Raw genomic sequence first — 26,433 nt, forward strand, 5'->3', positions numbered from 1 at the left:
GCAGATGCTGCTCGAGGGTTGGGCTTCTCAGGACCCAAAGCACAACTTGGAGGGAGCCTCGGTTGTTGCACTTGTCAGCTTGTCGTAGTCGTTCCAAGATGGCTGGCTCCACGTGTCTCGGTGCCTCCACGGGTCTCCTCTTTGCAGGGACTGTGGATCGGGCGGTGAGAGGTCTGGAGGTCCAGGTCTTGTCAGTCTCTGGGCTCGGGCTCCGGCGGGAGGCGGCGGCAAAGCAGACGTTGATTCGCTGGATGGTGCTTGCGTTAGCAAGGTGGTCACTCCCTGACCACAGGGGAGATTGGCTTCAGTCCTCTGTGCGGCAGAGCGTCGAAGTTCCCGTCTTCTTCTTAGTTTCAAGTTGATTCCAGGATGTCTGAAGTCTTAGGACACAGCTCCTACCTTTATTCGGATTCTAGGGGCCGGACTACCTGCTAGGTCCCTCCCTATGGGTGGGACCAGGAAGGGGGGTGGTTACACCCCCAATCCTTTGTCCAGCTCGCCCCAGGCCCGGGACTGGTGTGCCCCAGGACCGGTTTGAACTGGCATATGCACCGAGGCTCCTTGTGAGCCACAGGCATGTCTGGTTTCTTTCAAGCCCTACCTGACCAATACACAAAATCCTGTCTGGGGTGGTGCACGCACCTCCCCTGGCAGGAAACCCTTTGTCCACACCTCCCAAGCTGGAAGGACTCCCAGCAGCAGGAGGGCAGACTTGTGTCTGTGGTGGCAGCATCCATTTTGTGGAGCTGAGGCTATGTCTGATTTTACCCGGGTTTCAGGTACTGTACATGTCGTGTCCCTCTAGAAGGGTGGAATGCTAACCCCGTCGCCAGAATTGGCGAGGGGTTAGTATTCCAATTCGTATGACACCTTACTCGACATGTTTTGATAAAGCCAAACCAAAGATAGCATTTAACCGCGAGGTTCATAATGCACTTAAGAGTATATGGTATGACGATATCTGGAAACAGTAGAAGGAAGTTGTTCCGACCACTGCAGACAGGCTCAGCTCATGCCAGAGCACCATCTCACATGGAACCAAGCACTCTGCCTTCAGGATTGTTAAGGCCTGCCATAGGAGTGACTTATAGGTTACCAGGTGTCCCATTTAAGGTTAGGTATAGGTATACTACACCTAAGTAAGAGGTGATTACACCAACTTACCCCAGCTGAGTGATCAGCCAGTTGTGTCAGATTGTTAGGCCAAGCCTGGGGTGGCATAATACATGCTGCAGCCCCTGGCAGGCCTTGGGTACACCAATGCCCTGGGTACCTAGTGTACACTGGTACAGGGGCTGACAGGGTGATCCACTTCCAATTGGTTATGCACCTAGGGTGCATAGTTTTAATTTAGTAGAGAGAACAGCCAGGCTGAGATCCTGAATGGCAGGATCTCAGGCCAACTAAGTCGAAAAACCAGCTAGACACTAGGCAAAAATTTGGGGGTAACCATAGTCAGATATCCACCTTCCTACATTTCCCAAGGTGCCCGCAGAGCTAGGGTTCAAAAACTACAGCCAGTCATTTTGCCAAAAAAGGGTCATTTTTCACTGCGAAATTGAGGTGTGACCACGTTGCGTTTTGTGCCGTTTCCTGTCGCGGGCACTACGCTGACCCACACAAGTGAGGTACCGTTTTTCTCGTAAGACTTTGGGGAATGCGGGGTGGGTGGAAATTTGTGGATCCACGCTGATTCCGGAACTTTCCACGATAGAAATGTGGGGAAAATGTGTTTTTTTTGACAATTTTTTAGGTTTGCAAGGGAATCTGCGTAACAGACCCTGGTGGGAGGCAGTCAAGTCACCCCATCTTGGATTGTCCTGGGTGTCTAGTTTTCAAAAATGTATAGGTTTGCTAGGTTTCCCAAGGTGCCCGCAGAGCTAGGGTTCAAAAACTACAGCTAGTCATTTTGCCAAAAAACGGTCATTTTTCACTGCGAAATTGAGGTGTGACCACGTTGCGTTTTGCGCCGTTTCCTGTCGCGGGCACTAGGCCGACCCACACAAGTGAGGTACCGTTTTTCTCGTAAGACTTTGGGGAACGCGGGGTGGGTGGAAATTTGTGGATTCACGCTGATTCCGGAACTTTCCACGATAGAAATGTGGGGAAAACGTGTTTTTTTGGACAATTTTTTAGGTTTGCAAGGGAATCTGCGTAACAGACCCTGGTGGGAGGCAGTCAAGTCACCCCATCTTGGATTGTCCTGGGTGTCTAGTTTTCAAAAATGTATAGGTTTGCTAGGTTTCCTAAGGTTTTTTTTATCACAAAAAGCAACCACTGTTAAACTGGCAGAATAACCAGATTCAGGGAAGTTTTGGAATGTTATTCAACTATCTACTTCTCAGGTGGAATATCAAAGATATTGAAGTAAAAGCCTCACTCACATAATAGTGACATGCTTCATCATAGGCAGTTACTCCACACCTAGAGAAGATGGTACTCTCTGGGCGGACTCAACCAAAGATATAATGGGAGTACTTAGATAAATGAACAACTGGTTAAGCAGGGAACCAGATCAGATTAAAAATACCTATGAGTGTACCCTTTTTCCCAATCCTTTATTCCTAGGCACTCATGGTATCGCTAAAAACTTATTATTGGGGTTCTTTTGAACTTAATTCTGTTCAATTATACCCTCAACCGTGTGCCAACATGTTTCGGCCCATATGGCAGCCCAATCGGGTCTGGGGGCCTTCGTCAGGGCGTTATATCTCTGTTCCTTATACTCTAAGGTCCCTGCGGTGTAGCCGTACATGTGTTACATGCAACCCATCAATACGTGAGGCCTAATGCACTAACCTATCCGTATATTGTCTCCAACTTCAGTAGATTTTCTATGGGACATAGAACAAACAATGTCATATATTTCTTAGTAGGATATAAAATAATCCTGTCTACAGCCCATCTCGTGCTCGTAGTCATTGATTTATAGTTGGAGTGTTGGTGTGCCACCTGTCTATGTGCTCGCTAATTAGGGCTTAGTGTAATTCATTATCCAAACCATTTTACCAACAGCCACATCACCACCACATATATTCACCACACAACGTGATCAACATCCTGTTGGTGTTATCTATGAGTGAAAGAATTGTGACTCCATATTTTATCTTAACCACCGATCCTACTGATCTACATTTACATTTTTTTTTTGCTATATCGTGTTGTTTTTTATTTTATACAAAACTGAGCTGGGATCGAGTGTATCGCTTTTACCCAGTATAGTACATCACAAAGACGCTCACCTACTGTCCGATGCCTACTAGCATCATGCGGATCTCATGTGTTCAGGTGCTGTCCTGTAGTCAAACACTGCATAAAAAGTATGTACAAGAGGGATGGATTACCAAGGCAGAAGAAAACTTTTTAAAAGAAATGGACCCCAAAACTCCATACTTTTATATCCTCCCCAAAGTACACAAAAACATACATCCACCACCAGGCAGACCGAGTGTGTCTGGCATCGGTTCAGCACTTGAACCACTCTTAAAATTCGCCGATCATTTCTTACGACCGATGGTACAAAGAATGCCCTCTTACCTAAAAGATACACAAGACATTCTATTGAAACTCCAAACTTTGAGCTTCGATCCAACCACTGATTATCTAATGACCTTAGATGTGGAAGCACTATACACCAGTATTCCCCAAGATGCTTCCCTTATAGTGATTGAAAAACTGCTGGGCCTGGAAAACTGGACATCAATAACACCAATAAACTTTGTGGTCCAGTGTTTACGACTAGCCTTAACCAGGAATTATTTTGAATTCGAAGGGGAGTATTTCCTACAAACCCATGGTACTTCGATGGGTATGACCTGCGCACCTAGCGTAGCATGCTTGTACGTGCATGATTTTGAAACACGCTTCATCTACGATGATACAAATCCGTACCAATCCAACTTGGGGGTATGGAGGTGATTCATAGACGATATCTTCATAATCTGGAAAGGAGATGCCGACAAAGCAAAAGAATTTCTGGTTTGGCTAAATAGCAGGGATGAATTCCTGAAGTTCACAATGACTTTAGAGAGAGATTCCATCACGTTTTTGGATTTAAAGATCTGGCCAGCGGAGGGGACACTAAAAACCGAAGTGTTCTATAAACCCACTGATGCCAATAACCTACTCAGATATGATAGCTTCCACCCCAGAGCCCTTCGAGATAATTTGCCGGTGGGCCAATTCCTAAGGCTAAGAAGAAATTGCACTGAAAAAGCAAATTATGAAACTCATGCTAAGAAACTAACACAGAAATTGAAGATAAAATTCTATCCAACAAAACTGATAAAACAAGCATATAAAAGGGCAAAAAACTGTAATCGAGAAGGTTTATTGGAACCAAAAAAGAAACCGGATGACAAAAAACTGGTATGTGTGACTACCTACGGAACGGATTCCAACAAAGTAAAAAACATTGTTCTACGACATTGGAGAACACTGAACTCGGGGGGTTTGAAATTGGAGAAACCACTGTTTGCATTCAAGAGAGGGAAATCAATCAAAGACTCCGTTGTTCATACCCGGCCGAAAAAGAAACAATGCAAAACAGGCCAACAGAGTACACTTTGGAACTTACCAGAGGTAGTCGGACACTTCCCTTGCGGATCATGCAGTGTATGCAGACTAACAACATCCAGCAAAACAATCGACGTTGGCTTAAGAACCCCGTGGGAACAAAGATCTTTCAGCAACTGCAACAGCCACAATGTAGTCTACTTAATCACGTGTATCTGCAAGAAGATATACATTGGTATGACTACGCGAAAAGTGAAGATCAGAATCAATGAGCACCGCAGTACATTTAGATGCGGCAAAACAATTACCAAAATGATGAGACACTTCCAAACACAGAGACATAATGAAAATTACTTCACCTGGACGGTAATTGAAAAACTACCAGACAGCTGTAATGAAAAACAACTACTGAAACTAGAACAGAGGTGGATTTATCGCTTGTCAAGTACAACGTCAGGTCTTAACGAGGAAATTCCATGGTGTTCCATGACCTAACTTAGTCACAGAAAAAATATCCCTGGAATCTGGCCAATATAAACACAACGAACAGCCGGAAAGAAGATGAATATATATTGAATACTGACAACAAGCAATCTCGATATATGCCATCCTTATAGAAGCTGTTTAACATCTAAAGAGAAAGGAAAGCGTGCTAGCATAAAATAGTACGATAAAATAAGGAGGCAGAAATACAAGTATCTGTAATAAAATACAGCCCCCATATGTACAACACAAGAACCGGGGTGGTATATTAGACACGGGGTTGGACCCTGTTGTAGAGAAATCGAGAACACACGTGACTAGTGTCTAAGAGGTCGGGCAAATGAGACGATTGATCAAGACTGTCACGTTTAAACAACTAAAGCAACATACTAACAAAAGGATTATGATTATTCACCATGGGCGGGCGGATTACGAGGGCCCCAGCAGGTCTGTATACAATTAACTCCCCATCACGGGCCAATATTTTACACAGTGAGTCACTCAAGTTCATTCCTAAATGGCCAAATTATAGCCTCATACCCCGAAAAATATCCCTCTGAATGGTGCACAATGCCTTGACATAAATTTTAAATTTTTTTTTTTGAAACACAGGTACTCTGATACGAGGGGGATAGAACACCATACATCAGAGTATACGGAACTACATTTCCCAGAAATCTTGTAGTTCAGCCTTATATATGTCAGAACATCAGCTGATATCACGTTTCTCAACCATAGAGAATACGTCAGGGGACAGAACAGCCCACCAATGAGTTTGGGTAACATCATTTAAAAGCCGAAACAACCGCATACACATCTCTGACGGCGGACGATGTGGTTGATTAGGTGAAACGGCGGTGCGGTGTCCTTGACGAAGTAAGTGAGCGGGAGTGTGCGCATACCAAAGTACAATGCTTTAAGACCCTAACTATCTAACGCTAAGATAGAGATAATCCCAGGAATATGAGTGACTAACGGTTTTTCCATAGAACTTGCCAAAGTATGCTGATTGAAAACGAGAGGGGTATTCAAACATAACAGACAGAGGGGGTTGATTTCTGTGAGAAGTTGGCCTGGTATATGCTGTTCACTAGTTCTAGTGACCACCTTGTACCATGCCAAGCAACCCTTATGGTGTGGTTGTAAGTCAACCTTTTCGGACTAGCCGCCCTAGTGGTAGCGTAGGCTAAGCAGTCTTTGAGGCTAAACTCGTGAAGCGTGTTAAGCAAGCTGTTTTACCAATAGTAATCCCCTTTTATACCAATGAAAGGACACCACACAGATATATATTCAAAATATATATGTATTTATTTCTCAAAGTAACCCCTAGTCTCTTTATGAGCACAGGAGCACAAATCGTCAAGCAAGATTATCACAGAATACACAGAAGTTGCACGTTATATGGATAGGCCCTGGTGGCCACTCAAACCATATACTAAAATAGTGGTATAAGTACCACGAACAGAAAAGGGAAAAGGCCTAGGGCCTCTAGAATCGCTGGGCCTACAAGGAGCTAACGTCAGTTAGTGACCAGGAGGTCCACGGGTGGCGTGTGCAGAGCAAATAGTCACACGCGTGCTCCCATAGGTTTCAATGGGTGCGTAAAAAGTACAAAGTTACTGCAAAAGGAATCTTCCGGATGACCTAGGAACTTAAGATTTGGAACACAGGCACTAGAGATGTATTACTACACATGGGCACCGGAGTACCAGCTTTACCTCACCCACAGGAAGCGGGTGCATAGGCCTCAAAGTGCGTCGGGTTTCTTCTATCTGTTCCGTTGAGCCTGGGACAAAGATGCTGCAGGCGGTCGGTCGGGAAGAGATGCAGTGGATCCAAGAGTGGATCGGAGATGTTGAAGACCTGTAAGCAGAGGGGACAGTGTTCACAGTCACTAGCCAGTGACCAGCGTGGCACCAGGTGGGTACCAGGCGATGTCGGGTGCAAACAGGTGATGAGGGGTAGCTTGTCTCCGCAGCCACGTGGTCCCTGAAGGTCGACGACATCCAGGAGTCGGCTCACGAGCTGTCCCACGCAGGCTCTCGCTGTCGGCGGTGTCGGCGACTTGATTGAAGCAAACAAGCCTTGGCAAAAGCAATTGTAGAAGGATTCGGAAATCAGCTGTTGGTTCTGCCCAGCAAGGTCAGAGGGATTGCTCCTTTGGAGGGGAGCGAGGGCCAGTCTGGAGCAACCAGACCAGCGGTGTTTGTCGTAGATTTCGTCGCCAAGATGGCCACTAGCCAGCGGGCCAGCAACCGGTTAGGCGCGTCGAGTGGCAAAATGCAGAAGGGCCCCACGCAGATCGTGGAGATGCTGGAGGGCTCACCTTTGGTGCAGATGCTGCTCGAGGGTTGGGCTTCTCAGGACCCAAAGCACAACTTGGAGGGAGCCTCGGTTGTTGCACTGGTCAGCTTGTCGTGGTCGTTTCAAGATGGCTGGCTCCACGTGTCTCGGTGCCTCCACGGGTCTCCTCTTTGCAGGGACTGTGGATCGGGCGGTGAGAGGTCTGGAGGTCCAGGTCTTGTCAGTCTCTGGGCTCGGGCTCCGGCGGGAGGCGGCGGCAAAGCAGACGTTGATTCGCTGGATGGTGCTTGCGTTAGCAAGGTGGTCACTCCCTGACCACAGGGGAGATTGTCTTCAGTCTTCTGTGCAGCAGAATGTCGAAGTTCCCGTCTTCTTCTTAGTTTCAAGTTGATTCCAGGATGTCTGAAGTCTTAGGACACAGCTCCTACCTTTATTCGGATTCTAGGGGCCGGACTACCTGCTAGGTCCCTCCCTATGGGTGGGACCAGGAAGGGGGGTGGTTACACCCCCAATCCTTTGTCCAGCTCGCCCCAGGCCCGGGACTGGTGTGCCCCAGGACCGGTTTGAACTGGCATATGCCCCGAGGCTCCTTGTGAGCCACAGGCATGTCTGGTTTCTTTCAAGCCCTACCTGACCAATACACAAAATCCTGTCTGGGGTGGTGCATGCACCTCCCCTGGCAGGAAACCCTTTGTCCACACCTCCCAAGCTGGAAGGACTCCCAGCAGCAGGAGGGCAGACTTGTGTCTGTGGTGGCAGCATCCATTTTGTGGAGCTGAGGCTATGTCTGATTTTACCCGGGTTTCAGGTACTGTACATGTCGTGTCCCTCTAGAAGGGTGGAATGCTAACCCCGTCGCCAGAATTGGCGAGGGGTTAGTATTCCAATTCGTATGACACCTTACTCGACATGTTTTGATAAAGCCAAACCAAAGATAGCATTTAACCGCGAGGTTCATAATGCACTTAAGAGTATATGGTATGACGATATCTGGAAACAGTAGAAGGAAGTTGTTCCGACCACTGCAGACAGGCTCAGCTCATGCCAGAGCACCATCTCACATGGAACCAAGCACTCTGCCTTCAGGATTGTTAAGGCCTGCCATAGGAGTGACTTATAGGTTACCAGGTGTCCCATTTAAGTTTAGGTATAGGTATACTACACCTAAGTAAGAGGTGATTACACCAACTTACCCCAGCTGAGTGATCAGCCAGTTGTGTCAGATTGTTAGGCCAAGCCTGGGGTGGCATAATACATGCTTCAGCCCCTGGCAGGCCTTGGATACGCCAATGCCCTGGGTACCTAGTGTACACTGGTACAGGGGCTGACAGGGTGATCCAACCAATTGGGTATGTACCTAGGGTACATGGAGTCCATTTTACAGAGAGAGCAGATAGCCTGAGAGCCTGAATGGCAGGATCTCAGGCCAACTAAGTCGAAAAACCAGCTAGACACTAGGCAAAAATTTGGGGGTAACCATAGTCAGATATCCACCTTCCTACACAACCCCCCCCCAAACGAAGGGAGATAAGGCTGACCTTGACCAGGTAAGCCTATATTGCCCAAGTGGCCATATAAGGAGGAACCAGCACTGGCATGGTTACCCCCTGTCTCATGGTCCACTAAGCAATCCCTCACCCTAAGGGTATCAGAGGGTCTCCACCATAGGGAATCTCTACCTGTGGTGTGTCTTGGCAAAGTAAAAGGCTGGTGTTGAGATGGAGTACTGAAGTGAGTGTCCTCAAAGTGAGGCCTCAGCTTCCTCCAATCATCCTCCACCATGGATGCCTTTCTTTCTTTAACTGAGTTGCACTGTGCTCTCAGGGTCAGCCTCTGGCTACCTAAAGCTGGAGGCTGGGTCCCTTTTGTGGGCTTACTGGAGGGACAGGTCAGGTTTGGGGCCCTAAGGTCCCATGTTTGCCTGTGCCCAACAGAATCCCCCTGGGGGAGGTCCCTAACTACCTGTAAAGGAGATCCCTCAGGAATGTTTTTACCCATCACCTGACTAGGGCTACTAGCCAGGCAATCCTCATTCTTTTGATGGGGGGGTTCTTGTGGACAGGGGCCCTCTGGGGGTCCACTGGCCTCCCTGACCTCTGCAGCCCTGGGCTGACTGAGGCAGGGTAGAGAGAGGCAGGCTACCTGCACCAGACTGGATCCCACCTTGGAAGGGGCCACTGACATCAGAGGCTCTGCCAGGCCAGGCCTGGCTACCTCTGGGGCAGTTCCTTCACAAGGGGTGAGGTCAGATCCCTGAGGAGGCTGACCTTTTCCTAATGTCTGGGGAGAGGGAGACTTTTCTTCCTCCCCACTACTCTCAGTTTGTGTGGAGTGATCCATTGTTTCAGGCTTCACTACACCTATGTCAGTCTGAGTATAGGCTGAGACCATTACAGCCTTGCCAACCTTTTCAGGGGGGCACTCAGTTTGTGTTTGAGCTGTGACTGTCACAGCTCTGCCAGTCCCTACAGGGAAGTCTGTCTGTGCCTGGGCTGTGGCTACCACTGCCCTTCCAACCTTTTCAGGGAGGAAATCTATTTGGACAGGGGTTGTGAATGGCACAACCCCCCTACCCTTTTGTGAAAGGCCTACCATTTTAGAATGGGTGTCTTGTTCAACTCCAGCCCAAGCTGAGAGTTCTAAGTCATTCCCCAGTAAGCAGTCTACAGGCAAGGTTGGGGACACTGCTACCCTTTTAGGGCCAGTGACCCCTCCCCAGCTGAGACATACCTCTGCCATGGGATGACTGTTCTGTTTGCCATCAATGTTAGTCACCTGGTAGGAGAAACCGGGCAAAAGCTGCTCAGAGGGAACTAGCCAATGGGCCACCATTGTGATGCTAGCCCCAGTGTCTCTGTAGGCCTCAGCTTTTGTACCATTGATGTAGGGCTCCTGTCTGTACCTACCCAAAGTGTTGGGACAGGCAGTGAAGTTGGCAAACCCCATGCCACCATCACAGACAAGAGTGGTTGCTGTAGGGGAATTGGCTAAGCCAGGGTCCCCCTGTGTTCCCCAAGTAAACCCACCCAGATTTCTGGGGGCACTCCCACCACCTGGGGGATTACTGCTGACAGTAATAGGTGGTGTGACAGGAGTAATTGGAGGAACAGTTTTGTTTTTAGCCCTTGGGCAACCGCTGTCAGTTTTCCAATGCCCAGGAGTTTTACACTCATGGCAGTAGGGCTTTTTAGCTGTGGTAGAGGAGGGAGCTTGGGACCCACCACCCTGTGTGGAGTTTTGGGGCCCTGAGGAAGGTTTCTCTTTTTCTTTATCCCCACCCTTCTCTTGAGGCTTGGTGGTATCTTTCTTTTGGTCACCACCCTGGTTTTTAGGCCTGATCCTGGTCCTGACCCATTTATCTGCCCTCTTTCCCAATTCTTGGGGAGAGGTCAAATCTGAGTCTACCAGGTGTTGATGGAGAAGCTGGTTTTGACAATTACTTAAAATCTGCTCTCTCATCATCAAATTGTACAATCCTGTATAATCAGACACCTTACTTCCCAGCAACCAACCCTCCAAAGCCTTAGTGGCACATTCCACATATTCAGACCAGTCCTGAGTCTGTGTCTTCTGGGTGTCTCTGAACATTAACCTGTACTGTTCAGTGGTTAAGCCTAACCCATCAACTAGGACACTCTTCAGGACTCTGTAATTTCTGACATCCTCTTCTCTAACAGTGAGGAGTCTATCTCTGCCTCTCCCCTCAAAGGAGAGCCATAAGGTTGCTGCCCACTGGTCTTCAGGAACCTGCTGCACTTTGCAGGCTCTCTCAAGAGCAGTCATCCATTTGTGGATGTCATCCCCACTTTTGTAGGGGGGCACAATCTTGGACAGGTTCCTATTGTCAAAGACCCTATCTTTGTCCCTAGGGACATTGCTGCCACCAGTGGGTATAGACCCACTCTCTCTATGCTGCCTAGCCTTGCTCAGTTTTTCTTCCATCAGGGCTACTTCTAGCTCCTGCTTCCTGATCCTCAGCTGGGCTTCCTGCATTCTGGCCTCATGTTCCCTCCTCTGAGGGGTGGTCAGTCTCCTTCTGGAGTGACCTTGAGAGCCTCTAGAGCCATGGGAAGCATTGGAGTCACCTGAGCGATTCCTTTGCCTTCCAAGCCCTGTGTTAAGTCCACTGGGGAGATCCAATGGGGTGAACCCACTGTCAGTCCCCAATAGCCTTAGTTTAGCTGGGCCAAGTATAACACTTGGCACTGGGCTAGTTCTCCCTTCATCCCCACTCACATCTGTATCCCCATCACTTTCTTCCTCTGTGGTAGGCATCCCATCTAAGGGGTGACTATTGAAAGGGGGTACCTCTGTGGCATCTTCAGAAGGGGGGCCTCCTGTTCCTGTCCCTAAGGGGGCTAACTGGGAAGCTTTCTTGAGTGCTCTCTGATTCTCATCATTCTGTAAGAGCTCTCTGAGCTCAGCAGAGTTTGGGTTCTTGGGCTGTTTAAGGCCTCTAAGAGTTGCCAAATGCCTGAGCTCATTCTGATTAAGGGTAGCAAAGCTGGATGGTGCCCTCTGGGGGTCACTCTCAACAGAGATGGGTACAGTGGACCCCTCTGCCCCGGCCATTGCTCTTAAGTGTGGGTGGATGTGTTGCAATCTACCTACACTTGGGTTTACCTACTAAACCTATCTAGTAGTTGTAGTCAGGGTGTGCTACTCCCTTTGCTCTACAACAACTAAGTTCAGTAGAACTTAAGTATATCTAATCTTGTTTTATATGTACCTACAGGTACCTATGTGATCTTTCAATTGGTAACCAAGAGATTACAATGGTAAAACACAGCAAGCTCAAATCCAACCGCTGCTCACCAATGTGAGAAGTTGGCCTGGTATATGCTGTTCACTAGTTCTAGTGACCACCTTGTACCATGCCAAGCAACCCTTATGGTGTGGTTGTAAGTCAACCTTTTCGGACTAGCCGCCCTAGTGGTAGCGTAGGCTAAGCAGTCTTTGAGGCTAAACTCGTGAAGCGTGTTAAGCAAGCTGTTTTACCAATAGTAATCCCCTTTTATACCAATGAAAGGACACCACACAGATATATATTCAAAATATATATGTATTTATTTCTCAAAGTAACCCCTAGTCTCTTTATGAGCACAGGAGCACAAATCGTCAAGCAAGATTATCACAGAATACACAGAAGTTGCACGTTATATGGATAGGCCCTGGTGGCCACTCAAACCATATACTAAAATAGTGGTATAAGTACCACGAACAGAAAAGGGAAAAGGCCTAGGGCCTCTAGAATCGCTGGGCCTACAAGGAGCTAACGTCAGTTAGTGACCAGGAGGTCCACGGGTGGCGTGTGCAGAGCAAATAGTCACACGCGTGCTCCCATAGGTTTCAATGGGTGCGTAAAAAGTACAAAGTTACTGCAAAAGGAATCTTCCGGATGACCTAGGAACTTAAGATTTGGAACACAGGCACTAGAGATGTATTACTACACATGGGCACCGGAGTACCAGCTTTACCTCACCCACAGGAAGCGGGTGCATAGGCCTCAAAGTGCGTCGGGTTTCTTCTATCTGTTCCGTTGAGCCTGGGACAAAGATGCTGCAGGCGGTCGGTCGGGAAGAGATGCAGTGGATCCAAGAGTGGATCGGAGATGTTGAAGACCTGTAAGCAGAGGGGACAGTGTTCACAGTCACTAGCCAGTGACCAGCGTGGCACCAGGTGGGTACCAGGCGATGTCGGGTGCAAACAGGTGATGAGGGGTAGCTTGTCTCCGCAGCCACGTGGTCCCTGAAGGACGACGACGTCCAGGAGTCGGCTCACGAGCTGTCCCACGCAGGCTCTCGCTGTCGGCGGTGTCGGCGACTTGATTGAAGCAAACAAGCCTTGGCAAAAGCAATTGTAGAAGGATTCGGAAATCAGCTGTTGGTTCTGCCCAGCAAGGTCAGAGGGATTGCTCCTTTGGAGGGGAGCGAGGGCCAGTCTGGAGCAACCAGACCAGCGGTGTTTGTCGTAGATTTCGTCGCCAAGATGGCCACTAGCCAGCGGGCCAGCAACCGGTTAGGCGCGTCGAGTGGCAAAATGCAGAAGGGCCCCACGCAGATCGTGGAGATGCTGGAGGGCTCACCTTTGGTGCAGATGCTGCTCGAGGGTTGGGCTTCTCAGGACCCAAAGCACAACTTGGAGGGAGCCTCGGTTGTTGCACTGGTCAGCTTGTCGTGGTCGTTTCAAGATGGCTGGCTCCACGTGTCTCGGTGCCTCCACGGGTCTCCTCTTTGCAGGGACTGTGGATCGGGCGGTGAGAGGTCTGGAGGTCCAGGTCTTGTCAGTCTCTGGGCTCGGGCTCCGGCGGGAGGCGGCGGCAAAGCAGACGTTGATTCGCTGGATGGTGCTTGCGTTAGCAAGGTGGTCACTCCCTGACCACAGGGGAGATTGTCTTCAGTCTTCTGTGCAGCAGAATGTCGAAGTTCCCGTCTTCTTCTTAGTTTCAAGTTGATTCCAGGATGTCTGAAGTCTTAGGACACAGCTCCTACCTTTATTCGGATTCTAGGGGCCGGACTACCTGCTAGGTCCCTCCCTATGGGTGGGACCAGGAAGGGGGGTGGTTACACCCCCAATCCTTTGTCCAGCTCGCCCCAGGCCCGGGACTGGTGTGCCCCAGGACCGGTTTGAACTGGCATATGCCCCGAGGCTCCTTGTGAGCCACAGGCATGTCTGGTTTCTTTCAAGCCCTACCTGACCAATACACAAAATCCTGTCTGGGGTGGTGCATGCACCTCCCCTGGCAGGAAACCCTTTGTCCACACCTCCCAAGCTGGAAGGACTCCCAGCAGCAGGAGGGCAGACTTGTGTCTGTGGTGGCAGCATCCATTTTGTGGAGCTGAGGCTATGTCTGATTTTACCCGGGTTTCAGGTACTGTACATGTCGTGTCCCTCTAGAAGGGTGGAATGCTAACCCCGTCGCCAGAATTGGCGAGGGGTTAGTATTCCAATTCGTATGACACCTTACTCGACATGTTTTGATAAAGCCAAACCAAAGATAGCATTTAACCGCGAGGTTCATAATGCACTTAAGAGTATATGGTATGACGATATCTGGAAACAGTAGAAGGAAGTTGTTCCGACCACTGCAGACAGGCTCAGCTCATGCCAGAGCACCATCTCACATGGAACCAAGCACTCTGCCTTCAGGATTGTTAAGGCCTGCCATAGGAGTGACTTATAGGTTACCAGGTGTCCCATTTAAGTTTAGGTATAGGTATACTACACCTAAGTAAGAGGTGATTACACCAACTTACCCCAGCTGAGTGATCAGCCAGTTGTGTCAGATTGTTAGGCCAAGCCTGGGGTGGCATAATACATGCTTCAGCCCCTGGCAGGCCTTGGATACGCCAATGCCCTGGGTACCTAGTGTACACTGGTACAGGGGCTGACAGGGTGATCCAACCAATTGGGTATGTACCTAGGGTACATGGAGTCCATTTTACAGAGAGAGCAGATAGCCTGAGAGCCTGAATGGCAGGATCTCAGGCCAACTAAGTCGAAAAACCAGCTAGACACTAGGCAAAAATTTGGGGGTAACCATAGTCAGATATCCACCTTCCTACAATTTCCCTAAGACACGCATGATGTAACGTTAAGGTAGAAACTAATCGATTTATACGAGTGACAATCTGCCTTCTTCCCTCGCCATAGCATGAAGGTTAGGAGTGAGAGAGGCATTGATTCTAAACAAATAGGGACAAGAAGTCCCTGAAACAAATAACATACCAATGAGGAATGTATTACCAAACAAGTAGAGAGAGCAAAAGGGCATGACTTTCAAAAAACAGACTGATACATAGGTGAAACCTCTGAAACTACTAGCTGGGGTAAATTGCTGATGGAACATAGATGTAACACTAGCACAGAAATACCATGGAAGTACTTGTAGATAAGCATGGTAACAAAAGCACAGGGGCTGTAGCGTGATGACCATATAAGAGATGCCTTTATACAGATACATACTTTTTATGCAGTGTTTGACTACAGGACAGCACCTGAACACATGAGATCCGCATGATGCTAGTAGGCATCGGACAGTAGGTGAGCGTCTTTGTGATGTACTATACTGGGTAAAAGCGATACACTCGATCCCAGCTCATTTTTGTATAAAATAAAAAACAACACGATATAGCAAAAAAAAGTTTTAAATGTAGATCAGTAGGATCGGTGGTTAAGATAAAATATAGAGTCACAATTCTTTCACTCATAGATAACACCAACAGGATGTTGATCACGTTGTGTGGTAAATATATGTGGTGGTGATGTGGCTGTTGGTAAAATGGTTTGGATAATGAATTACACTAAGCCCTAATTAGCGAGCACATAGACAGGTGGCACACCAACACTCCAACTATAAATCAATGACTACGAGCACGAGATGGGCTGTAGACAGGATTATTTTATATCCTACTAAGAAATATATGACATTGTTTGTTCTATGTCCCATAGAAAATCTACTGCAGTTGGAGACAATATACGGATAGGTGAGTGCATTAGGCCTCACGTATTGATGGGTTGCATGTAACACATGTACGGCTACACCGCAGGGACCTTAGAGTATAAGGAACAGAGATATAACGCCCTGACGAAGGCCCCCAGACCCGATTGGGCTACCATATGGGCCGAAACATGTTGGCACACGGTTGAGGGTATAATTGAACAGAATCAAGTTCAAAAGAACCCCAATAATAAGTTTTTAGCGATACCATGAGTGCCTAGGAATAAAGGATTCGGAAAAAGGGTACACTCATAGGTATTTTTAATCTGATCTGGTTCCCTGCTTAACCAGTTGTTCATTTATCTAAGTACTCCCATTATATCTTTGGTTGAGTCCGCCCAGAGAGTACCATCTTCTCTAGGTGTGGAGTAACTGCCTATGATGAAGCATGTCACTATTATGTGAGTGAGGCTTTTACTTCAATATCTTTGATATTCCACCTGAGAAGTAGATAGTTGAATAACATTCCAACACTTCCCTGAATCTGGTTATTCTGCCAGTTTAACAGTGGTTGCTTTTTGTGATAAAAAGTTGATTTGGGAGAACGCAACCGCGTTGTTTATTCTCTCACTCTCTGTTTGTGAAAAAAAAGGTTTCCTAAGGTGCCCGCAGAGCTAGGGTTCAAAAACTACAGCTAGTCATTTTGCCAAAAAAGGGTCATTTTTCACTGCGAAATTGAGGTGTGACCACGTTGTGTTTTGCGCCGTTTCCTGTCGCGGGCACTAGGCTGACCCTCACAAGTGAGGTACCGTTTTTCTTGTAAGACTTTGGGGAATGCGGGGTGGGTGGAAATTTGTGGATCCACGCAGATTCCAGAACTTTCCACTACAGAAATGTGGGGAAAATGTGGTTTGTTTGACAATTTTTTAGGTTTGCAAAGGATTCTGGGTAACAGACCCTGGTGGGAGGCAGTCAAGTCACACCATCCTGGATTCCCCTGGGTGCCTAGTTTTAAGAAATGTATAGGCTTGCTAGGTTTCCCAAGGTGCCCGCAGAGCTAGGGTTCAAAAACTACAGCTAGACATTTTGCTAAAAAAGGGTCATTTTTCACTGAGAAATTGAGATGTGACCACGTTGCGTTTTGAGCTGTTTACTGTCGCGGGCACTAGAACGACCCACACAAGTGAGGTGCCATTTTTTTTGTAAGACTTTGGGGAACGCAGGGTGGGTGGAACTTTGTGGATCCACGCAGATTCCGGAACTTTCCACGACAGAAATGTGGGGAAAATGTGGTTTTTTTGACAATTTTTTAGGTTTGCAAGGGATTCTGGTTAACAGACCCTGGTGGGAGGCAGTCAAGTCACCCCATCTTGGATTCCCCTGGGTGTCTAGTTTTAAAAAATGTATAGGTTTGCTAGGTTTCCCAAGGTGCTCGCAGAGCTAGGGTTCAAAAACTACAGCTAGTCATTTTGCCAAAAAAGGGTCATTTTTCACTGCGAAATTGAGGTGTGACCACGTTGCGTTTTGTGCCCTTTCCTGTTGCGGGCACTATGCTGACCCACACAAGTGAGGTACCGTTTGTCTCGTAAGACTTTGGGGAACGCGGGGTGGGTGGAAATTTGTGGATCCACGCTGATTCCGGAACTTTCCACCACAGAAATGTGGGGAAAATGTGTTTTTTTTGACAATTTTTTAGGTTTGCAAGGGATTCTGGGTAACAGACCCTGGTTGGAGGCAGTCAAGTCACCCCATTTTGGATTCCCCTGCGTGTCTAGTTTTAAAAAATGTATAGGTTTGCTAGGTTTCCCAAGGTGCCCGCAGAGCTAGGGTTAAAAAACTACAGCTAGTCGTTTTGCCAAAAAAGGGTCATTTTTCACTGCCAAATTGAGGTGTGACCACGTTGCGTTTTGCGCCGTTTCCTGTCGCGGGCACTAGGCTGACCCACACAAGTGAGGTACCGTTATTCTTGTAAGACTTTGGGGAACGCGGGGTGGGTGGAAATTTGTGGATCCACGCAGATTCCGGAACTTTCCACTACAGAAATGTGGGGAAACTGTGTTTTTTTGACAATTTTTTAGGTTTGCAAGGGATTCTGGGTAACAGACCCTGGTTGGAGGCAGTCAAGTCACCCCATTTTGGATTCCCCTGCGTGTCTAGTTTTAAAAAATGTATAGGTTTGCTAGGTTTCCCAAGGTGCCCGCAGAGCTAGGGTTAAAAAACTACAGCTAGTCGTTTTGCCAAAAAAGGGTCATTTTTCACTGCCAAATTGAGGTGTGACCACGTTGCGTTTTGCGCCGTTTCCTGTCGCGGGCACTAGGCTGACCCACACAAGTGAGGTACCGTTATTCTTGTAAGACTTTGGGGAACGCGGGGTGGGTGGAAATTTGTGGATCCACGCAGATTCCGGAACTTTCCACTACAGAAATGTGGGGAAACTGTGTTTTTTTGACAATTTTTTAGGTTTGCAAGGAATTCTGGGTAACAGACCCTGGTGGGAGGCAGTCAAGTCACCCCATCCTGGATTCCCCGGGGTGTCTAGTTTTCAAAAATGTATAGGTTTGCTAGGTTTCCCAAGGTGCCCGCAGAGCTAGGGTTCAAAAACTACAGCTAGTCATTTTGCCAAAAAAGGGTCATTTTTCACTGCGAAATTGAGGTGTGACCATGTTGCGTTTTGCGCCGTTTCCTGTCGCGGGCACTAGGCCGACCCACACAAGTGAGGTACCATTTTTCTCGTAAGACTTTGGGGAACGCAGGGTGGGTGGAAATTTGTGGATCCACACAGATTCCGGAACTTTCCACCACAGAAATGTGGGGAAATGTGTTTTTTTTTACAATTGTTTAGGTTTGCAAGGGATTCTGGTTAACAGACCCTGGTGGGAGGCAGTCAAGTCACCCCATCTTGGATTCCCCTGGGTGTCTAGTTTTAAAAAATGTATAGGTTTGCTAGGTTTCCCAAGGTGCCCGCAGAGCTAGGGTTCAAAAACTACAGCTAGTCATTTTGCCAAAAAAGGGTCATTTTTCACTGCGAAATTGAGGTGTGACCACGTTGCGTTTTGTGCCGTTTCCTGTCGCGGGCACTACGCTGACCCACACAAGTGAGGTACCGTTTTTCTCGTAAGACTTTGGGGAACGCGGGGTGGGTGGAAATTTGTGGATCCACGCTGATTCCGGAACTTTCCACCACAGAAATGTGGGGAAAATGTGTTTTTTTTGACAATTTTTTAGGTTTGCAAGGGATTCTGGGTAACAGACCATGGTGGGAGGCAGTCAAGTCACCCCATTTTGGATTCCCCTGCGTGTCTAGTTTTAAAAAATGTATAGGTTTGCTAGGTTTCCCAAGGTGCCCACAGAGCTAGGGTTCAAAAACTACAGCTAGTCATTTTGCCAAAAAAGGGTCATTTTTCACTGCGAAATTGAGGTGTGACCATGTTGCGTTTTGCGCCGTTTCTTGTCGTGGGCACTAGGCCGACCCACACAAGTGAGGTACCGTTTTTCTCGTAAGACTTTGGGGAACAGGGGGTGGGTGGAAATTTGTGGATCCACGCTGATTCCGGAACTTTCCACGATAGAAATGTGGGCAAAATGTGTTTTTTTGGACAATTTTTTAGGTTTGCAAGGGAATCTGCGTAACAGACCCTGGTGGGAGGCAGTCAAGTCACCCCATCTTGAATTGTCCTGGGTGTCTAGTTTTCAAAAATGTATAGGTTTGCTAGGTTTCCTAAGGTGCCCGCAGAGCTAGGGTTCAAAAACTACAGCTAGTCATTTTGACAAAAAAGGGTCATTTTTCATTGCGAAATTGAGGTGTGACCACGTTGTGTTTTGCGCTGTTTCCTGTCGCGGGCACTAGGCTGACCCACACAAGTGAGGTACCGTTTTTCTCGTAAGACTTTGGGGAATGCGGGGTGGGTAGAAATTTGTGGATCCACGCAGATTCCAGAACTTTCCACGACAGAAATGTGGGGAAAATGTGGTTTTTTTGACAATTTTTTAGGTTTGCAAAGGATTCTGGGTAACAGACCCTGGTGGGAGGCAGTCAAGTCACACATCCTGGATTCCCCTGGGTGCCTAGTTTTAAGAAATGTATAGGCTTGCTAGGTTTCCCAAGGTGCCCGCAGAGCTAGGGTTCAAAAACTACAGCTAGACATTTTGCTAAAAAAGGGTCATTTTTCACTGAGAAATTGAGGTGTGACCACGTTGCGTTTTGAGCTGTTTACTGTCACGGGCACTAGGACGACCCACACAAGTGAGGTGCCTATTTTTCGTAAGACTTTGGGGAACGCAGGGTGGGTGGAAATTTGTGGATCCACGCAGATTCCGGAACTTTCCACGACAGAAATGTGGGGAAAATGTGGTTTTTTTGACAATTTTTTAGGTTTGCAAGGGATTCTGGTTAACAGACCCTGGTGGGAGGCAGTCAAGTCACCCCATCTTGGATTCCCCTGGGTGTCTAGTTTTAAAAAATGTATAGGTTTGCTAGGTTTCCCAAGGTGCCCGCAGAGCTAGGGTTCAAAAACTACAGCTGGTCATTTTGCCAAAAAAGGGTCATTTTTCACTGCGAAATTGAGGTGTGACCACGTTGCGTTTTGTGCCGTTTCCTGTCGCGGACACTACGCTGACCCACACAAGTGAGGTACCGTTTGTCTCGTAAGACTTTGGGGAACGCGGGGTGGGTGGAAATTTGTGGATCCACGCTGATTCCGGAACTTTCCACCACAGAAATGTGGGGAAAATGTGTTTTTTTTGACAATTTTTTAGGTTTGCAAGGGATTCTGGGTAACAGACCCTGGTGGGAGGCAGTCAAGTCACCCCATTTTGGATTCCCCTGCGTGTCTAGTTTAAAAAAATGTATAGGTTTGCTAGGTTTCCCAAGGTGCCCACAGAGCTAGGGTTCAAAAACTACAGCTAGTCATTTTGCCAAAAAAGGGTCATTTTTCACTGCGAAATTGAGGTGTGACCATGTTGCGTTTTGCGCCGTTTCTTGTCGCGGGCACTAGGCCGACTGTAGGAGAGTAGGGTCTGCTATCCTATGGTCACCCCAAATTTTTGCTTTTTGCTTCACTGGTTTTTGACATATTGAGGCTGTGGGCCTGCCAATCAGACCCCCAGCCTGCTGTTCTCTCTACTAAATTAAAACTATGCACCCTAGGTGCATAACCAATTGGAAGTGGATCACCCTGTCAGCCCCTGTACCAGTGTACACTAGGTACCCTGGGCATTGGTGTACCCAAGGCCTTCCAGGGGCTGAAGCATGTATAATGCCACCCCAGGCTTGGCCTAACGATTTGACACAACTGGCTGATCACTCAGCTGGGGTAAGTTGGTGTAATCACCTCTTACTTAGGTGTAGTATACCTATACCTTACCTTAAATGGGACACATGTTAACCTATAAGTCACTCCTATGGCAGGCCTTAACAATCCTGAAGGCAGAGTGCTTGGTTCCATGTGAGATGGTGCTCTGGCATGAGCTGAGCCTGTCAGCAGTGGCCGGAACAACTTCCTTCTATGGTGTCCAGATATTGTCATACCATATACTCTTAAGTGCATTATGAACCTCGCGGTTAAATGCTATCTTTGGTTTGGCTTTATCAAAACATGTCGAGTAAGGTGTCATACGAATTGGAATACTAACCCCTCGCCAATTCTGGTGACGGGGTTAGCATTCCACCCTTCTAGAGGGACACGACATGTACAATACCTGAAACCCGGGTAAAATCAGACATAGCCTCAGCTCCACAAAATGGATGCTGCCACCACAGACACAAGTCTGCCCTCCTGCTGCTGGGAGTCCTTCCAGCTTGGGAGGTGTGGACAAAGGGTTTCCTGCCAGGGGAGGTGCATGCACCACCCCAGACAGGATTTTGTGTATTGGTCAGGTAGGGCTTGAAAGAAACCAGACATGCCTGTGGCTCACAAGGAGCCTCGGTGCATATGCCAGTTCAAACCGGTCCTGGGGCACACCAGTCCCGGGCCTGGGGCGAGCTGGACAAAGGATTGGGGGTATAACCACCCCCCTTCCTGGTCCCACCCATAGGGAGGGACATAGCAGGTAGTCCGGCACCTAGAATCCGCTTAAAGGTAGGAGCTGTGTCCTAAGACTTCAGACATCCTGGAATCAACTTGAAACTAAGAAGAAGACGGGAACTTCGACATTCTGCTGCACAGAAGACTGAAGGAAATCTCCCCTGTGGTCAGGGAGTGACCACCTTGCTAACGCAAGCACCATCCAGCGAATCAACGTCTGCTTTGCCGCCGCCTCCCGCCGGAGCCCGAGCCCAGAGACTGACAAGACCTGGACCTCCAGACCTCTCACCGCCCGATCCACAGTCCCTGAAAAGAGGAGACCCGTGGAGGCACCGAGACACGTGGAGCCAGCCATCTTGAAATGACCACGACAAGCTGACAAGTGCAACAACCGAGGCTCCCTCCAAGTTGTGCTTTGGGATCTGAGAAGCCCAACCCTCGAGCAGCATCTGCACCAAAGGTGAGCCCTCCAGCATCTCCACGATCTGCGTGGGGCCCTTCTGCATTTTGCCACTCGACGCGCCTAACCGGTTGCTGGCCGCTGGCTAGTAGCCATCTTGGCGACGAACTTTACAAAATGCACTGCTGGTCTGGTTGCTCCAGACTGGCCCTTGCACCTTGCTGGTCAGAACCATCAGCTTATTTCATCTCCTACAACAATTGCTTTTGCCAAGGCTTGTTTGATTCGATCAAGTCGCCAACACCGCCGACAGCGAGAGCCTGCGTGGGACAGCTCGTGAACCGACTCCTGGATGTCGTTAACTTCCAGGGACCACGTGGCTGCAGAGACAAGCTACACCTTTCTCCCTGTTTGCACCCGACATTGCCTGGTACCCACCTGGTGCCACGCTGGTCACTGGCTAGTGACTGTGAACACTGTCCCCTCTGCTTACAGGTCTTCAACATCTCCGATCCACTCTTGGATCCACCGCATCTCTCCCGGACCGACCACCTGCAGCATCTTTGTCTTCAGGCTCCACGGAACAGATAGAAGAAACCCGACGCACTTCGAGGCCTATGCACCCGCTTCCTGTGGGTGAGGTAAAGCTGGCACACCTGTGCCCAAGTGTAGTATTACATCTCTAGTGCCTGTGTTCCAAACCTTGAGTTCCTAGTCCATCCGGAAGATCCTCTTTGCAGTAACTTTGTACTTTTTACGCACCCATTGAAACCTATGGGAGCACGCGTGTGACTATTTGCTCTGCACACGCCACCCGTGGACCTCCTGGTCACTAACTAAAGTTAGCTCCTTGTAGGCCCAGCGATTCTAGAGGCCCTAGGCCTTTTCCCTTTTCTGTTCGTGGTACTTATACCACTATTTTAGTATATGGTTCGAGCGGCCACCAGGGCCTATCCATATAAAGTGCAACTTCTGTGTATTCTACTGTAATCTTGTTTGACGATTTGTGCTCCTGTGCTCATAAAGAGACTAGGGGTTACTTTGAGAAATAAATACATATATATTTTGAATATATATCTGTGTGGTGTCCTTTCATTGGTATAAAAGGGGGTTGCATTTGGTAAAACAGCTGGCTTAACACGCTTCACAAGTTTAGCCTCAAAGACTGCTTAGCCTACGCTACCACTAGGGCAGCTAGTCCGAAAAGGTTGACTTACAACCACACCATAAGGGTTGCTTGGCATGGTACAAGGTGATCACTTTAACTAGTGAGCATCATATACCAGGCCAACTTCTCACATTGGTGAGCAGCGGTTGGATTTGAGCTTGCTGTGTTTTACCATTGTAATCTCTTGGTTACCAATTGAAAGATCACATAGGTACCTATAGGTACATATAAAACAAGATTAGATATACATAAGTTCTACTGAACTTAGTTGTTGTAGAGCAAAGGGAGTAGCACACCCTGACTACAACTACTAGATAGGTTTAGTAGGTAAACCCAAGTGTAGGTAGATTGCAACACATCCACCCACACTTAAGAGCAATGGCTGGGGCAGAGGGGTCCACTGTACCCATCTCTGTTGAGAGTGACCCCCAGAGGGCACCATCCATCTTTGCTACCCTTAATCAGAATGATCTCAGGCATTTGGCAACTCTTAAAGGCCTTAAACAGCCCAAGAACCCTACCTCTGCTGAGCTCAGAGAACTTTTGCAAAATGATGAAAATCAGAGAGAGCTCAAGAAAGCTTCCCAGTTAGCCCCCTTAGGGTCAGGAACAGGAGGCCCCCCTTCTGAAGATGCCACAGAAGTACCCCTTTCCAATAGCCATCCCTTAGATGAGAACCATACTACAGAGGAGGAAAGTGGGGAGGATACAGAAAGTAGTGATGATGAAGGGAGAACTAGCCCAGTGCCAAGTGTTATACTTGGCCCAGCTAAACTAAGGCTATTGGGGACTGACAATGGGATCATCCCATTGGATCTCCCCAGTGGACTTAACCAGGGGCTTGGGAGGCAAAGGAATCGCTCAGGTGACTCTAATGCTTCTCATGCCTCTAGAGGCTCTCAAGGTCACTCCAGGAAAAGGATGACCACCCCTCAGAGGAGGGAACATGAGGCCAGAATGCAGGAAGCCCAGCTGAGGATCAGGAAGCAGGAGCTAGAAGTAGCCCTGATGAAAGAGAAACTGAACAAGGCTAGGCAACCTAGAGAGAGTGGGTCTATACCCACTGGTGGCAGCATTGTCCCTAAGGACAAAGATAGGGTCTTTGATAATAGGAACCTGTCTAAGGTTGTGCCCCCCTACAAAAGTGGGGATGACATCCACACATGGATAACTGCTCTTGAGAGAGCCTGCAAAGTACAGCAGGTTCCTGAAGACCAGTGGGCAGCAATCCTCTGGCTCTCCTTTGAAGGAAGAGGCAGAGACAGACTCCTCACTGTTAGAGAAGAGGATGTCAGAAATTACAGAGTCCTGAAGAGTGTTCTAGTTGATGGGTTAGGCTTAACCACTGAACAGTACAGGTTAATGTTCAGAGACACCCAAAAGACACAGACTCAGGACTGGTCTGAATACATTGAATGTGCCACTAAGGCTTTGGAGGGTTAGTTGCTGGGAAGTAAGGTATCTGATTTTACAGGATTGTATAATTTGATGATGAGAGAACAGATTTTAAATAACTGTCAAAACCAGCAACTGCATCAGCACTTGGTTGACTCTGATCTGACCTCTCCCCAAGAATTGGGAAAGAAGGCAGACAAATGGGTCAGAACCAGGGTTAAGCAAAAGAACCAGAACCAGGGCCAAGGGGGTGATCAGAAGAAAACAGACCAAAAGGGTGGAGATCAGAAATCTAAAGACCAGAAGTCTTCAACAGGGCCCCAAACTACTGCTAAGGAGGGTGGGTCCCAACAACAATCCAAGGGAAAGAAGAAAGAAGGTCAAAAGAAACCCTGGTGCAATCATTGCAAGAATACAACTCACTGGACTAGTGATTGTAAGAACGGTGGAGCCCCCAACACTGTTGCCCCTAAGGCACCTGCTCCCAGTACTACTGTTAGCAGTGTTGGTCCCCAGACAAAGGGTGTAGTGGGAATCACTATGGGAACTGAAGGAGATTCTGACTTAGACAGAACCCTGACACAGGCAGTCTTGATCTGTGATGGGGACATTGATTTGTCCCTGACTGAGAGCCCCAGTAACCTGGGCAAGTACAGACAGACTCCTTTAATAAATGAAAAAGTGGCTCAAGCCTACAGGGACACATGTGCCAGTGTCACTATGGTGACACCAAGCTTTGTGGACCCTGGACAGTACATACCAGGTGAGAATTACCTGGTGACCAATGCCAGCAATGCCACTACTTCACATAGTGTGGAAGTTGTTAACTTCTCATGGGGAGGGGTAACTGGCCTCAAAAGGGTTGTGGTTAGTGCAGACCTCCCAGTAGAATGTTTGTTGGGCAATGACCTAGAGAGTTCTCTATGGTCAGAAGCGGAGTACAGGACTCATGCAGAGATGTTAGGTATATCATCACATGTCCTTGCTGTGACCAGGTCACAGGCCAAAAAGTGCCTCACTGAACCTCAGGTCTTGGATCCTGGAACAATGGACCAAGCACCTACCAAGAAGAAGAACAGGAGGGTCAAGGCTGTGCCTTCCCCCCTGCCTCAGAGTGATGATCAGCCTTCCCAGGAAGCTGATCTAGAGGACCCTGAAGGAACTGTCCCTGAAGAGCTTGAACCTGATCAGGTTGAGTTTCTGGGGACAGGGGGACCTTCAAGGGCTGACTTGAGGCAGGCTCAGTTATCCTGTCCCTCTCTTGAACCCCTCAGACAGCTGGCTGCTGCTGAGGCTGCTGGGAATGCTCAAGGTACCCATAAAGTGTATTGGGATGAAGGGCTCCTTTATTCAGAGGCTAGAGACCCCAAGCCTGGTGCTACCAGGAGGTTGGTTATACCTCTGCAATTTAGGGGCTTCCTTCTTACCTTGGCCCATGATATTCCTTTAGCAGGACACTTGGGCCAGAACAAGACTTGGGACAGGCTTGTCCCTCACTTTCACTGGCCTCATATGAATGAAGATACAAAGGAGTTTTGTCGCTCCTGTGTGACCTGCCAAGCCAGTGGCAAATCAGGTGGCACAACAAAGGCCCCCCTGATACCACTACCTGTGGTGGGGGTCCCCTTTGAAAGAGTGGGAATAGATATAGTGTGTCCCATGGATCCTCCCACTGCATCTGGGCACAGATTTATACTGGTGGTTG

The sequence above is a fragment of the Triturus cristatus genome, chromosome 1_1 (genome assembly GCF_964204655.1).
Source record: "Triturus cristatus chromosome 1_1, aTriCri1.1, whole genome shotgun sequence".
Taxonomy (NCBI): Eukaryota; Metazoa; Chordata; class Amphibia; order Caudata; family Salamandridae; genus Triturus; species Triturus cristatus.